Here is a 15023-nt window from a genome sequence, read left to right as displayed (position 1 = left end):
CAGCCCCCAACCGCCCCCCCCCCCAAGAGGGGACCCCCCTCCTCCTCCTCCTCCTCCTGCTCTGGGAGATGGGTTTGGCACGCAGACCCTCCCCAGCCCCCTGGGCCAGGGCCAGGCTCCGGCTGCTCAGACAGCCACAGACAAAAGCAGAGGTTTCTCTGGCAACGGGCTGGGATGAAAGCTTTCGGAGACCTCCTCCTCCTCCTCCTCCTCACCCGGGGGTACCGCTCACTCCCTCTGGGCAGGCACAGCTGGGAGAGCAGGACTGAGCCCCGCTGCCAGCCCAGCACTGTGGGTGCCGCCCACCCAGCACCCTGGCTGGGTCAGGAGCTGCTGCTCTGGGGGTGCTGAACTGTCTGTCCAGGAGAACACCATCATCGGCTGATCTTCCAAGCGGACAGCCTAGGACAGCCATTCCTCGAACATATGTTTCACCCCACTGATTTGTGACAAGTGAGAAAATATGCTTGGCAACAAAAGCCATTATTTTCCTCACAACTGGGATTAGACCCAATAGTTTATTGCAAATATAGCATGGTGAGTTGGACTTGGAAGATAATCCAGTTCTTCTACAAATATGGAATACATCAAGGCCACTTGACTCCCAGTTTCTTTCATCTCCCCCTCAGACTCCTCGTGTGCCATCTTCACTAAAAGCCCAGCCCTCTCTACCACAGAATTACCTCTTACATATTTTTCTAGTGCTTTCTCATCCTGTTTTTCACTGGTACACACTGTGACCCTTGGAAGAGCCCTCACACACACATCTAACACACCACTACGCTGGATTCATTATTAAAATGCCAAGTGGGCTGTGACACCAACCAAACCCGCCCCAGGCCAGGCAGCAGCCAGCACAGCCCCGATCGTGGTCAGACCCCTCTGAGGTGTGATGGATGCTCGGGGAGCTGGGCTCAGCCTCCATGGACACTCAGGTGTTCATCACACCAGGCAGAGCCCCGAGAGCCCACGCAGTACGACATGCCCACGGGACACTCCCGCTCCCCGGCACGGTGCTGTTCATCCGCCCGTTCAGCGGCGGAGGGAATCGAGGGACAGTGCTGCCAGAGGAGCACCCATCTCACCACAGCTGAACGTGAGCCAAGGCTTCAGCAGGTCCCAGCAGAGACACTATTCAGCTTAAACAGACACGGAGCTGCAAGGACCTGGGACTGGAGCACCTCCAACACCGAGCTGCCAGCAGTGCATTCTCCTTCCTGCCGCTGATCTCCTGAGCACCAGCCTGAGGGTGCCCTTGGGGTGGCGAATGCACGTGAAAGCTTCAGGGAAGGAACAGAGCAAACAGCCCGAAGCAAGCAAACAAGCCTCCCTCCTTCCCTTCCATGTCATCATTAATAACCCTGTCTAGAAAAAGACAAGAGATTTGGCTCTTAGTAAAAGAAAGAACAAGACAAGTCTTTTATCTGAAACTAGAAGTTTCAGATTTTTTTTTTAAAGAAAGAAAAAACAACTCTCAAGCCTGAAAACAACTCCTGCAGCATTGGCTTTTTTCACACAGTTTTTTAATGTGTTTCTTTAATCCCCAGTGTGAGGGAGCACATTGGGAGCCAGCCCACTCCTGGCCACAGCACCAAACCAAAGGCACTTCCAGCCAACAGCCCTGGTTCTGCCTTCGTGCCCACCCTGAGCCCCTGCACCGCTCCGTGCTGAGCTGTCATGTAACCTCTTAACTTCTAACTACTAAAAAAGGAAGTGGAAGTGTGAGGAATTAGATCTTGAAGTGAGCGACTTCTTCCTTCCTGGGAAACCGCCTGCCCTGGAGAGAGCCCGGGGCAGGGTGCAGGGGGCCCAGGGGCAGCGTGCCCAGGAGAGGGAGGACACGGGGTCTGGAAGCCCCGACTGGCAGCTCCGGGCAGCCTGGGTCAGGCAAATGTCACCTCCGCTTTGCTATTAACCAAGCCGCTGTCCAGACCCTGCCCAAGCCCCAGCTCGCTCCTCCCTTGCTCCTGGGTTAGGGGGGCATGACCAGGTCCTGGGGTTTCCTGCAAGCCCAGACCAAGCACCCCAGCACACGATGGGCCCCCTGCCATGCCTGCAGGAAAAAAAATGGCCAAGTCATGAAGAAAAATTCCATTTCTATAGGGATATTTGCATTAACAGCTTTAAACAAGCAATCCAAACCAAATTAGCTCCAACTGAAACAGCACAATAGAAATGAACAGCAACTAAATGGGACCTAACAGAGAAGAGACCTTCCACAGAGGTGTGTCTGAACCCCCATGGGTCAGACCACCTGATCTGGAGATCTGTGGCAATGCCTCACTTCCCAGGGGGCTCTCCCAGCTGCCAGCACTGGCGTGGCTGCTCTGCCCTGAAGGCAACACTTCCCAGCCTCGCCCTGCTCCACAACAGCTATGAAAGAAACTTCCTCCTCCCCACAATTTCTTCCTTTAACCTGGAGCACAGACAAGTCACCCTACAGCATCCAGCACTTCTTCTCAGGAAACTACCGCAGCAAGTGCTGGAGGTTAGGTCAGATTCACAAAACACTGGTCGGTTTTTGTTTGTTTTTTCTTGTTTGTTTTCACATTGATACTCAAAATGTAAATGAAAAAAGTCATTTCAAAACCAAACTGAATCATTGCTTGCTTTTACACTTTAAGAACACAAATTAGGAAGGCAACCTTCATGAGAAAAGCAGATGTAGGAGTAGAATAAGATCAGAAATAGCTTATGATCTTCCGATGCTCTCTGGTTAGAGCTAACACAGCTATTTCCATTTTACTGTTCACTGGTACTTCAAAGAGGGGAATTCCATCAAACTAGAAATGATACACCAGAGTTCATGTTATCTTTCTAGGTCATAAAATATCTTCCTAGGTGACAAACAAGCCTACTCCCACAAAATAATTAAAGACAAAACACAACTGCTAAGACAGCAAAGGCTCTCACCACAGCAGGCTGTAAAGCACAAGGTTTGTCTCAGCCAGGCATTCGCCGTCACGCGGGACCCGTAACCAAAATCAACACTGGCTTTGAAATCAGCCAGGGGTGCAGTGAACAAAAGGGAAAAAAACCACAACACGGCTGCAATGATGACTTTTCTCTGACCTATACGCTGAAAATTTCATGGCATCAACCTTTTTGCCAAGAAACCTCTCAAATCAAGTTAGTCCTGGTTTAAGCAGATTTAAGCTCTTAAGAGAGCACTGAATTTGGCTTGAGACTTCAGTAATGTCCACTTCCTATGGCCAAAAGCTGTTGGGAATAAGCCCGTGGAACACCCCAAAGCAGCCAGGAGGCAGCAGGGCCAGGGGAGAGCTCCTGCAGAGCTGTCCTGTCCTGTCCCACTGTCCAGCCCCACACACAGCCCCAGGCTGAGCCGCGCTCCTGAACTCTGCAGGGTGATCCCAGCTCTGGGACCTGCCCTGCCTGCTGCAGCAGAACAGCTCCAACCACCACCTCGGCCGTGTCCCTGCCGGCCACGAGCCCTGTCACCAGCACTAGTAATCACTGACAGAACCCGCCCAGTTCGTGTACCCAGAACATTAGCACTTTGGAAGCAGAAACAGTCCTGAAAAAGCGAGGTTTTGCTCCAAACAGCACACTGGGCCTGAGCCTCAGCACGGCCAAGGCTGAACTATTTGCTGCGCGTGTACCAGACTCTGTCCATGGGCTCCTTCGAGTCCCCAGCAGCGGTCTGCCCAGGTTCTTTCACACTCCAGTTTGGAGGACGAAAGAAATCTTCAAAAACAACAGAATTGCTTCCACCAGCTTCTCCTCTCCAACACAGACAGCACTGTGCCAGCAGCAGCAGCTACTGATGCTGCTTTTTAGGTCGGTCTGAAATGCGCAGGAGGGGCTCAGCCCCCGTCTGCCTGGGGACATCCCCCTCACACGAGCCACTGAGCAGCCCCTCATTTATGTAGAGAGCAAAGGATGACAAGGGTGGCTCCTCAATGCCTGACCACAAGGATCAAAGGTGACAAAAAAGTCTTCAAATAATTAAAAATAAGTTGGGCAAGCTCTTAGGAAGAAACAAGCCAGAGCTCTCCTGCCGAGCGCCGCTGCAGCAGCAGATCTCGCTCGTTGCTCTTCCCGCACTCCCGTTTCCTCTCCTCCTGACCCACGCACAGGACAGCGGCTGCTTTACCTGGCGAGGCGGCAGCATTTGTCAGAAGCTTTTGCACACCAAACCCACAGAAGTTACTGACGGCGTATTTCCTTTGCAAACTGACTCTGGATGTAGATCTGGAAATGGCCAGCCTGGCTCATGAAGAGGCACTGCCCAGCAGCAGCAAGAGGAAGTGTTTTGGGTGAAGCAAAGCAGCCAGTTACTCCATTAGCACGAGCTGGGACAGCTCTGCCCGGCTAGCACTGCCTGTGTTCCCTGGACAGGAAAGGGAAAAAACCAAAACAAACCAGTGTTTATTCTTAACTTCACCCAGCCTCAAGACCAAAACTTTCCACGGGTAAAGACTGTCTGACTACAAATATAGTGGTATGTTGCAATTATGGTAAATTTAAAAACAGAAACAGAACTTGAAGCCGCACACACGCGCCAGATGGAAAGCACGAGCCCGGCGTCCAGAGAGTCCAGTGCCAGGAGCACCCGGAGCAGACACCGACAGGCGTTCCTGTTCTCAGTGTGTAACAAGGTGTTGTCAGGGGATGCCATGGTCCTGCCTTCCTGAGACTGAGGAGAAGGCAAACCTGCCTCCAGGAGAAAGGCCCCGCTCGGAGGAGGAAAGGCTGCTGTGCTATGGAAGCAAGATGGACAGCAGAGAGGTGCCAGGAGCCCCACGTCTGATGCTGCCTGGCTGCTCTGCTTTATCACAGACAAAAAGCTCCTTTGACATCACATACTGACTATAACAATTAGCAAAGGGAAGTTATTTCTAAAAAAAAAAAAAAAAAAAAAAAATACAATCAAATTAAAATGCTGAACTCCAGAGTCAAAATATCTTTTCCTAATAAGAAAAATTCGCATGTGGACAAAAACCTCCCAGATAAGTCCATAAGCAAAACTGGTCCTCAAGTGAATGTATTGTACATTTTTCCATGGGGCGTCAGCAGCTCTCGCGCACTGTCGAAATGCCAACCCCTAATGAATTCAATGCACTGATGACTGCACTGTTTTCTAGAGGACTTGGCAAGATGTTCAGTGCTATTAGAGAAGAGAGGAAAAACAGAGCAGAATTTAGCCATTTAATACCCTCTCTTCCAATAACCGAAGAAACATCTCGGTCGCATCGAGATAACTACAGACACTTCTGTCCGAAGCAGGATGATGAGACCAGAAGGACTGACAGAAGAACGGTCAAGTCCACAGGTCTAAATCCAAACTCTCCATTGAAAACGTTTGGGGGCTAGAGTTGTTCTGAGACACACACGGTATCCTGCAGTTTTTCACTAGATTCTCAAGAAGAGCTGGTTTTGTCCTGCCCCCAGCAGGGACTCGTTACAGAGCTTTGTGACGAAGACCGAGCAATCCCAGGTTAGCAGCCATGCCAAGGGCCGGGTGCAGGCTGGACAGTGACCTCACACAAAATTTAGGAGTCATGGATCCCACCTTCCTGACTCCTCGCTGTTCAGGTGGCATTGGCACAGACCCATATTGGTTCAGTAACTCTTGATAGATTATTTTTTCATTCATCTGTCCAGTCACTTGCTGGAGGGGTTGAACTTCCAGCCTGGAGAGCAGCCCGCAGCAGCAGCATCGTTCTTCCATCACCTTCAGCTTCCACCAGCCAGCAACACCGGCCTTTCAGGCAATACAGCTTCGTAGGCCAAGAGAGCCAAACTGCCAGTGTGCTTCCATGTCCTATTCCCATTCACAGAGACGAGGTCTCCAGCCTCCCTTGGCCACCTGAAGAGCTCCGCTGTGATCTGTGTGTTTCTGCAGCATCACTACCCAGCTGAGCCACAGCACACACCTTCACTGCAAACGCCATCGCTTCTCATCTGCGGTCCCGTCCCCAGCACGTGACTGTTGAGAAGTCTATTGTAGCCACATCTCCTCTGACCAGATCCCTGTCAGACCACAGAAGCAAAAACAAGGACTTCAGCACTGAGCCCAGCTCTGGACACAGGTCCCACCACGCTTAGTCTTGCCTACAGACCTGGGTTGATGGACAGAACTTCAGCTGCAGATCAGGTCTCCAAAGAGCAATTTTCAGCAACTGAGCAGTTGAAACCTGTATGGTAACCTGAGTTACCTTCTCCATAAGGTCTCCACTTCAATTTCAGTCTCTAACAAGCTTCAGCCAAAGGTTTCGTGAACAGTACGGAAAATACAATCACATGATACCTTAAAAAACAGGCCAGGACACTGAATTATCCAAGTAGAAGAATTTTCCTCCTTTAAAGAGTAAATAATTCTTTTTGGAGAATAATTTTCCTTCTTTCTTAACAAAAATTGTGACGTCAGTCAACCAGAAATGACTCAGGATTTTGCAACAAAATTCTGGCAGAGAAAGTAAGACTAAAAACCAGACTGCAACACAGCAAGCAGGAGCAATGTGCGTGTTCATGTGTGAATGTGAGTGGGAGTCCCTTCTTCCAGTGGCAGGGAGCCAGAACATCTGACCCCTCCAGAGCACACAGGCCAGATTTACAGCAGAAGCACAGGCAGAGGATCAGCAGACCTGGTGGGGAAGGTGTCCACCGTAACGAGAAAGGACAGTGTCTACAACGCTGTGGAAAAGCCACATCCAACAGCGCGTCAGAAGCGTGCCACGGGGCACACGGGAGCACGGATCGAGATGTCCCAGCGCGGGCAGCGACCCTGCCCACAGCCCTCTCCTCCAGGGCCTTTGCTTTCAAATCTACAAGACTGACAGCAGTGCAAGGGACAGCCACGATGGCGGGGGATGAAGCTGCCAGAGATACACCTTTGAAGCCAGGAAAACACAGGACCCAGGTAATAAACTTGATAGCCACCATTAGTTCTAGTTTTGGCAAAAAGCATTAAAACCAGAAATTAAGGTAAAAATCACCCTATAAGTAATTCAGTGCCCTGGGTCCCTTACTCGCCCCTTTAACTAGCTAGGCTCTAACACTTAGAGTGCAACATAGTCCACCTAAAACCACCACCAGGAGTTACTCCAGGATTATTCCAGTGCTGCTGAAGACAGAATCCAGCCCAAAGGAACTGCAGCAAGAACATATTTAACCAGTCTCTTAAAATACACCTACTTTTTATAGCCACCTCTGAGCAGCATGGAACATACGTTAGCAGAGATGTGACTGTTTAAACAGAAATGGGCGAAGGCAAGAGGGAGCCGAGCACGGAGTAAAGCTCCAGCAGCCTCGGCACAACAAAGCCGGAGCAAACCCGGGGCTGGAAGCGATGGCAGCTGTGGGGCCGGGGGCACCCGGCCAGCCCCGGTACAGTCAGAGGGGATGGGGTCCGGGGAGCTGCTCTGGCCAAAGCAAACATCTGCAGCAACAGAGGAGAACCTGTTTCCAGAGTGGCTTTTCAGCAGAGCGTTGCACTTTTCAGGCTGTTTAGCAGCAGTATCTCAGCCGTCACTACTCGTAACAACCCCTGCACATCACCAGTGACTTAAGCCAAGAAATATTTTGGTTCCCAGACTGTCCCTGACTTCTTCCCTTCCATAGTTCTGCAACCACACCTTGACATGCAATCACTGCGGGGACTCACGAGCTCCGACAGCATCACTGGCCACAATGCTCCCCTCAAAAAAAACCCCCAAAAAACAAACAAAAAAAACACCTCAAAATGGTATAACATGGAAATAAACAGAAAACTCCCTTGTCCTAATTTTACCATTTCCAACCAAAATTCATGTGTCAACACAAAATGAGGAAACTTTTTGGAGAAGCAGCAGTCTCCAGCAACCCAAGAGGGGTCATACTCTTCAAAAACCTCTGATACCACCAGTTTTGCAACTGACGGTTACTGCAAAAAGGAAGATTAAAATGGTGCAAATGCGTAGAAAAAATGTCAGTGAGAGCAGCCGAAGAGGAAGAGTCAGCTGCTCTCAAAAGGAAGCACCAAAGTCCACACAGTGCAGGCCCTCCTTCATGAGGAAGAGCAGCCACTCACCCCAGCGCAGCAGAAGACTGATCCTAGGTCACTCTGAAGCCCCTGCAAACCTGCTCGCATGGATGGGTGCCTGTGCCTGGCTGGGACCTGTCCTGGGACTCCACTTTGGCAAGCAGCAACATGAACAGAGGTCCCACTGATCTGGCCATGAATCTCCTCTCCTAGATCTGGCGGGTGTTGGGCACCCAGCCCTAAGGATCAATCCATGGAGACCACGGCAAAGGAATTGTCTTTTCCATGTTAAGGACAAGCATTCTCTGACACCCAGGGATGTTCTGCATTCACACCCTCAGAGCACAGCCTGCCTTTGTGAACCAGCAGCCCCAGCACCTCTGGGGTGCAGCGAGGTTACACACAGGCTGGATTGGCCACTCATGACCCCACTTTTGTCTGACCGTGAGCAACACCGAGGAAGTAAATCTCACTTACTGCCTGATACGCCGCGTTGTCTGGGCTGCACAGCACTGTATTGATTACACTGATACACTGGGAGGGATAATTCATAGCACTGGAGGTGGAACGAGCCCAAGGAAATACTCTGCAACACAAGACTTTAGGATCATTTGGTTGTTGGGGTTTTTTTGTTTGTGCTGTTTTCAAAAAAGCCAAACTTGTGCCAGGCCAGTGACACTGGCTCTAGGGGTAGAGGTCTGTTTCAAGCCTCCAGCATCCACACCCTCCTGGCAATCCTCTGCTGCCAGTGTCTTTTGGGGGATCCCTGCCTCCACCAGCACCTTGCGCACCACTGCCAGGAACTCTGAGCTCTGTCCTCAACTGCTCCCTGAGCAGGAACATGCTGAGAAAGAGGGAAAGTGAAACAGCGGCCTTCGCTGGGTTTGTTCCTCCTCTGCTCTTCCTTGTTGGGAACACAAGAAAGATGCAAGAAATCCATGAGAACTGGTTAAATCATTAAAAAGAAAGAGCCATACAGATCTGCTGTTGTGTTTGTTCAAGATTTAAGAACAACAAAAGGAAGCCTCACAAAAACTGACGGTGGGTTTTTCCCCAGAGAGCAGATACTCTGGCTGCCCTCCTGGAGCCTGGGCAGGCTTCATCTGCCCGCTCTGTCCAGCGGGAAACCCACAGGGCATCGTCCCTGCAGATGGAGAGAGAGAGAGAGAGTCTTTTATACACTGAATGCCCCTAAATGACATAACCGGGCTCTGTGTTTTGGGGCTATTAACATGCAAAGGAGAATGTATTCAAACTCGGAGAAAGAAAGAGAGCTGTGCAGGAATGTGAATCACGCCCTGAGTCACTGAAATGGAATAAAGGAGAAGATCATTAAACGGTTCACTCCAGCACCTCACATTCCTTAATCCAGACAGGAAAGATTTCACAGACCATTAAGAGAGTGGAGCTTTACAGTCAGTTACTAGAGTTAGCCTTGGCTACCCGGTGCAAACGAACTACCCGACTTCTTACACAGCAGTAACAGGATCAAATATTATACACAGAAGTCAGATCAGATTATCCAGCAGTGCCTTCTGGCCTGAAAAATCTGTGCATTCGTGGATCCACTGAACTAATTATCTTCCAGGCTAATGCTTTGCACCTCTACAAGCATTAAAAATATATAATAATTCCTCAAAGAACTTTTCATCTGACATCTCAAAGCATCCTATAAATTGTAATCATATAAGCCTCAAAATCTCTGAGAAACAGAGAAGGATTACCACACTAATTTTACAGTTAGGTTAAAAAAAAAAAGTCTTTCCTCAGACTTCTGTGCCACTGTTCTGTCCCCCACCGTGCCATTCTGTAGGGAAGCAAGATTGAACTTCGCTCTAAGGCCAAACTGCTTACAATCTGTGAAGGACACAAAAAATAACAAGTAAAAACGAACTGCAAAACAGTCGACTCAAATTTAGGAATGTGTAGAAATCGGCATGGCTGACAACAGCAGTTGCCCAATTTCTTGTATTTGCTTGATTTAACGTTCCTAAAAATATCATGGGCAAAAGGCTCCCCAGAGACTGCACCCGCCACAGACGTGCCCAGCACCCCCGGCACTGCCAGCTGGGTGCCAGCAAGAACCCTACGCCAGCAAGAACCCTACCTGCATCCCTTCCTGCCGCCTTGGAGCAAGACCTCCATCCCAACAAACCTGGACAACTGCCCACTGTACCTCTTCTGCTGCCCCCACCAAAGCAAGAGCAGCTGGTCCCAAACAAAGTTAGTCAGGAAGAGGACAATCCCTGCTGAGAAAGGCTGGTGAGGTTTCATGAGCTCTACCTCTAGCCCCAGGGTGGATACACTCAAGGTGAGTGTGTCACAAGCTAACACCCACTGCAGCCAGTGAGGGGGTCTCTGCTGCTGGGATCCTCAGCTCACAAATCAGCACAGCTCCTCCAACTGCAGGGAACATTACTGTCCCAGGAGGGTCAGCAGCGTCGGCTGCTGCGGGCACAGGAGGAGCAGCGGGCACCCAGAGCACCCATCGGCCCCTCGCCACTGAGCAGCCCACACACCATTCATTCAGGGGCCGGTTGGTTTGGCAGGGCATCAGCTGCTTTTATTCTCTAAGGCACAGGCTTATTAGTTTTAAAGAAAAAGAGTCACAGACAAAAGCCTCAAAGCTGTGCAAGAGAAGGAGAGAGCACTGCAGCCTCCGGTCCCACTGCTCTGCGCGGATGTGACGATCCCGGCGCAGAGGCGGAGTGGAGCATGGAGAGATACAGCCCAGGGAAAGTCCACATGCAAACCATGGGAGAGGGAAGGGTCAAGCACCCCTGAAGTGTCCAGAAGCCTGAGAAGGGCTGCGGAGGAGAAGGTGAACTGTCAGACTGTAACTGACCACCAGAGCACTCCGGCTTACTGCTGTGGGAAACTCCTTTTTTTTGAGGACGCACATCTCCTGTGTACCTGCCTCCCCTCCACCCCCTCCTCTCAGCAGCTGGGCACCACACACACTTCAGGCTGCCCAACAAGCAAAAGAATGAATGAGTGAGAGTCCACAGAACACCGCACAGACACTCTCTTTACAAATACTAACCAAATTGCACAAGAGACCCATTGTTTTCCAGCCCCTGGCAAGCCTGGATGCCTTGTGCATTAGCTCACAGCTCACCCAGATTCAAGGGCTGTTACAGCTTTTCCTTAGGGCAAAGTGTTTCCCCATTTAAAGTTTCTAGTCCTGTGAAGGGCTGAAGGCAAGGTGTGTGATCCATCAAGTTCATGTCAGGAACCCACTGGGGAGCAGGGACCCTGCCTGGGCACACCAGAGAGGAGAGACCAGCAGGAGCAATGCCAAGGGTGGGACTGGCCCATCCTCAGCAGCTCCCAGATCACCTGCACGAGCACAGGCAGCTCTGGCACAGCAGACAGAGAGAGAGAAAGAGAGGAGTACTGCTCTGGGGTAGTTTAATATTTGATGAGATGATTTTGCTTTCAAAATTGGGCCAGGTTTGGGTGCTCATTCTCATACGCTGGTCTATTTTCAATTGAATTCCATTTCAGAGTCAAGAAAAGACCTGCTGTATTTTACCATTGCACAGCAGGACCGCGGGGATGTTCAGAAGGTACAGGATGGGTGACAGAGAAACCCAACAGCTGTGAGGAGACGGCCTCCAAAGGGCTCTCCATACCAGACAGGATCCAGCCAAATACTTCACAGCTTCGTCAGGAATTCGTCATCTACTACAGACCTGGAGCATGCTTCAGGCTGCAGACAGCTCAACTTGAGGCTAATAACATGCATCGCGTTCAGATCGCTGGATTGTGCAGCTGCCGCCCACCAAGTCGAGATAATTGCCCTCGGTTGCTTCATGTTTGTGAGAGTGATCACATCCTCTAGTGTGGAGTGATCACATTACTCCCTTCTAAAGGAAGGGAAATCAGTGTAAAGCATATTGTCTCTTCTCACCATCTTCCCCAGCATCCCAGGTTTTATTTGTTAGTGGGCACAGAACCAGATGGCTATAGATAAACAATACAAATGAAAACACAAAACCAGCCTGGTGGAGTACAAGAGTGTTAAATTCCCAGGATTCTCAGAAAATAAGAAAGGGCATTAGTGCTACAAAGGCACTTGGGCAGCTCACGAGAGGACGGAGTCAGTAGGCAAACACATGGATGTGCACCAACGTACGTGGTATTTTCGTGAAGCACCATCTGAACAGAAAGTGCTCCCCAGCGCTGCGGCTCTGGCTGAAGCCAGCTGTCTCTGCAGGTGCCTGTCACTTCTAGAAAATAACCCCTCAAGTATTTTGTTTGATTCCCTTGGTATATGCACATCGCCAGAATTTCTGCAGAGCCCTCTCCCGAGGACTCTCCTGCCATGCTTGTCTTTTATCACACCTGCAGGGAAGAGAAGATCTGTATGTAAGCATTCCTTCTGTTAGAGCACTGTTTAAAAAGGAAACACCCTCCTCCTTTTCTGCTCACGTTCAGATGTGCAGAATTCTCCAATTCTCTGAATTCATATCCCTTTATACAAGGCAAAAATGTGGGGCTTTCAGGCTGACTGAGGTACCAATCACATAGCAACATTCACTTACCAAAAAAAGAAAAAAAAATAGTAACATATCATCCTAGCAGAATAAAGCAAATGAAGATTTCAGTTTGTTTATTTATTTTAACCTCTGCCTACCCAGAAGCACATCGAACCTTTGTTCAGAATTCCTCCACAGTGTCAACTGGAAGGTGGCCCTGCCTGACCCACGCCATGAGCCAGTGTTCCCACCTGAGCTGTCCACAGCTGGCGTGGGACATCCTCAGCCCGTGCCCTTCACCGTGTTTTGGAGCCTTGTTTGAGCCTCAGGCCACAGACACACCTGCCTCTCCTGCACAGCACTGCTGTCACCCTGCCCGTCTGTCTGAGGCTAACTCACATCTAAAATACAGCAGAAAAAAGCAAGCCCAGGAACTCCCATGATCTATTTCAGCTGCTGGCTGCCAGCAGAGATGCTTGCGTGTGAATGTCCTAGTGATGTTCATCCACACAGCCCCATGGGCCACCGTGGGGATACGCTGGCTGGAAGTTAGCACAGAGCCTGGTCCTCTGCATGCAACAGAGCTGCTGTCTGGTTCTTTAACAGATTCCTCCTGAAACAGATTGCTAATTGCTCCTGATTTTTGCTCTTCTAAAATAAGCTTAGACTGCAATCTGCATAGATGTTGCAGAAAGAGTAATGAACCAGTCGCCCACTTGAAATTCAAACTTTAGCAAAACAGACAGGCAAGGAAGTCAGCCACCAGCAACCCCTGCTCTGCCACTGCCACCCCGTGCCCTTCAGTCTTCAGATGCAAACCCAATTTAGAGACTCAGAGAAACCTCAAGGACCCAACAACACAACACTGAGCAAAGGACAGAACTTTGTACAGAGCTCAAAATTGACAGCTTTGGGCATGTCAGAACACCCTTTGTATCTGAGCCCACCTGTGCCCAGGGGGTCTCGGAGCACCCCGGCACCTGCCCGTTGTTCTCCCCCAGCCTGGCTGGCAGAACCGCGGTGGCAGAGCTGATTCCCTGTGACCCCGGGGCCAAGGCTCGGTCCCCAGCTGGGGGCAGATCCCCATCCCAGTGCTCTGAGGTGCTCCAGAGCAGGATGGGGCAAGAAGACAAGACAGGGACACACAGGGACTGTTCCCAATAAAGCCATGGATTTTCACCTAAAATAAGAAGTGCTGAAACGAAGCCTAAAAGGGAAGTGCAAGAACCACGTTCCTGCATCACTCAAGCAGGAGCAGGGAAAGCACAAGGAAGCGTGTTGGTGGGCACAACCCCACAGCAGCGGGGGAAGAGGGGGGGAATTAAACCCGTCAGTCCCTGGTTTCTACCATTCATTTAAATATCACAGCTGCAGATGTCCACTCCGAGGAGCAAAAGGAAGCAATTATGTAAACAAATCTCCCTGCAAATAAACATCTCATGTAACACATTTCATTACTTTATCACCAGATAATCTTCAATAGCAGAAGCACAGCAAAACACTATTTTCCCTTTAGTCCTTCTGAATTGTCAGCTGTGACTGTGACAACTTCAGCGCACGCCCACCACCCAGCACACTGCTCCAAAACCTCTGCCAGCCATCGCTGCTTCCAAACACAAGAACTGCACCAGGTCCTCCATTTACTGCTCTGCAGGAGGATCAAAGTGTTTCACACTCATTAAACTCTGTGATGCTCCCATGGATCAGAGACTCGCTGTCACATCAAGGTAGGGGAAACTCACCCGTGAAGCCTGTAAGCCCTTTATTTCCAAATTATCTGCCACACAAAAAGCCTGCACAGTTGTGTCCGTACAGAAAGCCTTCAGTGAGCAGAGGAACCGCACAGATAAACCTGCTCCCACGCTGAAATATCCTCCTTACTGCACAGTCCCAGCACGCGTAAGTGGGCACACAGAGATGGACACGGCACCTCACAGGTGTGGAAGAGCTGACAGACACTCAGCCTGAACTCAGCCCACCTGCACAGCAAAGGGACGATGCACAGCAGGGCAGGACTGTCACACATCGCCTCCCAGGCCAGCGAGGCTCATCCTGCCCTGTGTCACTGACTGGGTGAACACCCTCTCTGCCTGCCCACAGCAAAGACAAGGCATCTTTATTTTCAACTCTTAACTGTTTAAGTTAATGAAAAAACAACAGAAGAATAAACGATGCAGATGCTTCTACCACAAAGAAAAGCCCCACAGCAAAGCTGGGGTAACAAAGCAAGTGCCTCCTTCAGACAAGTTCTCAGAAATTACACCATTCAGTACACAAGGGAGAAAAATGCCATCTACCTCTGCAGGAGCTGTGCTCTTCACACCACCGGCTTCCCCAGCACAGACCTCCCTGGAAGGACAATTAACACTAAAGCCTTCCAGATACTTGCCCTCATCCCAGCAAGTATCTGGAAGCCTACTGGTGTCTGGGCCCTAGGCATTACTGTTTTTAAAACCATGCAATGCTTCCAAAAAACAAACAAACAACAAAACCCCAAGGCATTTCAGCACTGTACGCCTGCCCAGCCAGCTACAGCAGAAATGTGAGCTGTCCCCCAG

Source organism: Antrostomus carolinensis, unplaced genomic scaffold, assembly GCF_000700745.2.
Source record: "Antrostomus carolinensis isolate BGI_N321 unplaced genomic scaffold, ASM70074v2 scaffold41139, whole genome shotgun sequence".
Taxonomy (NCBI): domain Eukaryota; kingdom Metazoa; phylum Chordata; class Aves; order Caprimulgiformes; family Caprimulgidae; genus Antrostomus; species Antrostomus carolinensis.
This window is presented reverse-complemented; position numbering follows the sequence as displayed.